This window comes from Elaeis guineensis, chromosome 11 (assembly GCF_000442705.2).
Source record: "Elaeis guineensis isolate ETL-2024a chromosome 11, EG11, whole genome shotgun sequence".
Classification (NCBI taxonomy): domain Eukaryota; kingdom Viridiplantae; phylum Streptophyta; class Magnoliopsida; order Arecales; family Arecaceae; genus Elaeis; species Elaeis guineensis.
In genome coordinates this window covers 27,935,604-27,939,342 of record NC_026003.2, presented here as the reverse complement: position 1 = coordinate 27,939,342, position 3,739 = coordinate 27,935,604, and the positions used below count along the sequence as shown (strand labels likewise).

The 3,739-nt window shown below is 37.0% G+C and overlaps 1 non-coding gene across 1 annotated transcript; it reads right to left on the bottom strand.

Moving 5' to 3' along the window:
• Nucleotides 1–364: 364 nt before the first annotated feature.
• LOC140852771 (small nucleolar RNA R71) lies at nt 365–470 on the bottom strand. The gene has a single exon (XR_012135669.1). It is a non-coding gene; the product is annotated as a small nucleolar RNA R71 (small nucleolar RNA).
• Nucleotides 471–3,739: the final 3,269 nt, after the last annotated feature.

Here is a 3,739-nt window from a genome sequence, read left to right as displayed (position 1 = left end):
ATCCACCCAAGCAATTGAAGGAGTACTTTACTCCTTCCACATATACCACTCTCCTTGTATTCAAGTACCCCCTGTGGAGGCCACTCAATATGAAATTAAGTCCAGTATAATCCAAATGTTACCTTCATTTTATGGACTTAGTAATGAAGACCCTTATAAACATCTTGAAGAATTTCTTGAGATATGCTCAACTGTCAAAATTCACAACTTCTCCGATGATGCTCTTAGGTTGAAATTATTTCCTTTCTCACTTAAGGACAAAGCCAAATACTGGCTACATACTTTGGATTCCATGACTATATCAACCTGGGACCAGCTGCAAGGAGAGTTTCTCAAGAAATATTTTCCCATAGGAAAAACTAATCAAATAAGGAAAGCCATAACTAGTTTTTCCCAATTAGATGGAGAAATATTTCATGAAACATGGGAGAGATTAAAAGACCTTATTAGAAAATATCCCCACCATGCTGTACCCAAGTGGCAGTTAATCCAATGTTTTTATGATGGGCTCTCTGAAAGACATCGACAAATGGTCGATGCATCATGCGGTGGGACATTTATGCTAAAAAGTGAGGATGAGGCATGGCAACTATTTGAAATTTTAAGTAAAAATTTATTACATCATATGTCTGCCTCTATTAGAGATAAACCCATGTTAAACTCAAAAAGAGGTGGAATATATGAAGTAGAAATGCCATAGATATCCATCAAAAGGTAGATGAACTGTCCCAAAAATTAGATCGTCTTCTAAACACTGGACAATCCCCGATTCCACCTAATCCAATCCAAGAAGTTTGTGCATTATGTGCAAGTCCGAACCATTTTGTTAGTGAATGCCCAGCCGCACCTCAATTTTTGAGTTTGTGCATGAGCAGGTTCAGCAAGCTCAAGTCCAACAAGCTCGCAGACCAAGAAACGATCCATATTCGAACACTTATAACCCCGGCTGGAGAAACCATCCAAATTTTTCTTGGAGACCACAACCAGTGGTTGGTCCTGCCACACCTCGACCTCAATATCAAGACCCAACATATAGGCATGGACCATACCATCAATTCCAAAATGTTCCTCAACCGTCTACTACTGGTCACAGCTCAGCTTTTGAGGAAAAAGTTCTGAAAGCACTAGAAAGATTAGAAGTCAACACTCAGATCCTTAACTCCCACACACAATCCATTGCTAAGCTAGAGACCCAAATAGGTCAACTAGCGACTGCATTCAGTAGGAGGGAAGAAGGAAAATTACCTAGCCAACCCGAGAGCAACCCAAGAGGGCAATTTGTGATTGAGAGTTATAATACCCCAGAAGCTTTTTCTGAACATGCCAAATCAATCATGACTCTGAGAAGTGAGAAGGTCATTGAACACACTAGTAAAACCAATGAGACTGACCCTAAACCTCTAACCGAATCCAAATCACCCAAGAATAAGGAGGACCTGAAAATAGATAAGGAACCAACTGCACCGGAATCATCTTACTTGCCTAAAGCCCCATTTCCGGATGCCCTGAAAGCCCCTATTCCTGCAGATAAGAAGGGAGGAAAACTCGATGAGATGTTGGAATTGTTTAAGCAAGTCCAAATTAATCTTTCCCTTCTAGACGCAATCAAACAGGTCCCTGCTTATGCCAAATTTTTGAAGGATTTGTGCACCCAAAAATGTAAATCTAGATCACAAATCCCAAAGAAAGTACGTCTCACTGAACAGGCTAGTTCTGTCGTCCAGCATGCCACTCCTCCAAAGCTTAAAGACCCAGGAGCCCCCATCATTTCCTGTGTTATAGGAGATTATCACATTGAAAAAGCTCTTCTAGATTTAGGGGCAAGTGTGAATCTTTTACCTAGTTCGGTGTATGAACTTTTTGGATTCGGAGAACTGAAACCCACATCAGTCACATTACAGTTAGCCGACAGATCAATTAAAGAACCATGTGGAATGCTTGAGGATGTCTTGGTCAAGGTAGATGAGTTTTACTTTCCAGTTGATTTTCTGGTTCTCGATATGGAATTAAGTGGCAACCCCAGACAAATTCCCATTATCTTATGATGACCTTTCCTAGCTACGGCGAATGCATGCATCAATTGTAGGACAGGAGTCATGGACATATCGTTTGGGAATAAGAAACTGAGACTGAATGTGTTTGGTGCTTCCCAAGGACCATCAATGGATAGTTGCTTCAAAGTAGATACACTAGAAGATATTATAGAAGATGCAACACCCATAATTCTAGCACCTGAACCCTTAGATACTTGCTTGGCTCACTTTGGAGTGTATGACTTTAAGGGATATATGAAAGAAGTTAACATATTATTGGATACACCACATGATAAAACCACTTCTCCATGGACAATCAAGTATGAGCCATTACCCATCTTTTGTTGGTTTTATCGCATATGACGTCTGGCTGAAGACGTAAAACTTAGCACTTTTTGGGAGGCAACCCAAATTTTGTCTATTTTGTTTTAACTGATCATCATTTTTTTTAAAGAATAAAGGACCACTCTGTATGGAAGAGTCTGTTAATAAACTTGACGTCTGGCTGAAGACATAAAACTTAGCGCTTGTTGGGAGGCAACCCAATGATTTCATATTTTTTTACTTTATCGCAGCTGTAGGAATTTAGAACAAGAGCCTATTAATCAATGAAGCTATCTTCAACTTTCGAAGTAAAATTATCCCAGGTGCACTCTCTCCTTTTATTTTCTTTGCTTTCCTACTCCATTGAGGACAATGTAGATTAAGTTGGGGGGGGAAGGAAATTAATCAAATCCTCGAGTATGGTCAGAAATAATTAGTTTTGTGTATTCAAATTTTATTTTGATTAAGAGTCAATTAGGCATCCTAATAAATGAATGATTAACGGTCAAGATAATTTTAGAGATACTGAGGAATAAATTATTAAGAAAACCCAATGAATGGTAGGGTTTAAACTAGACCAAATTTTAGGAGTGATTCTACAACCCTCTTCTTACTGATCTCAATAAAGAATCTGCTTCATGAGAAATTGGGTAAAGATCGAGGTATGCAAAAAAAAAAAAAAAAAAAAAAAAAAAAAGAAGAAAAACAACATTGGTCTCCTACTGAGTAACCGGGCCCTTTCGCCTAAGTAAGCATTGTGGTTCGCGTAAAAAGGTAGGCAATGTTATATATATATATATATATATATATATATATATAAAAAGGGGGACTAAATTGCAAGAAGATAAAAAAAAAAAAAAAAACTCTTTCCCATTAAGTTAGAGAATTTAAAGAGTAAAGTGGAGAGTTGGTGAAAGAAAAGCTCTGAAATTTCTTTAGTTAATACTCAGCCACTAATTGGGTCAAATTGATAATCCAATGAAATATCTCTTTAATGGTCTGACCAAGTATCATCTACCTTTTCGGATGCCTAAACTAATTTTTGATTCAAAACCGAATCGGTACACAATGCTGATATATCTATTTTACTCGAGGACGAGCAAAATTCAAGTTGGGAGGTGTGATAAACACTTAATTTAAGTATTTTAAATTAAAAAATTATATTTAATTTATCTTATTTATTAAAAATTTGATGTTTCTTTCTATGTTTTACAGGAAAGGTGATCGTCGATACAAAGAGTCCGATTCATAGATCAAAAAGACTCAAGTTTGAAGAAAATTGGACTTAAAATAAAATTAAAATAAAAGAAAGACGCATCCGGTATTATAGAAAATGAAGATACTATGCAAGGAATCCAAAAAGGATATAAATGTCATTATGA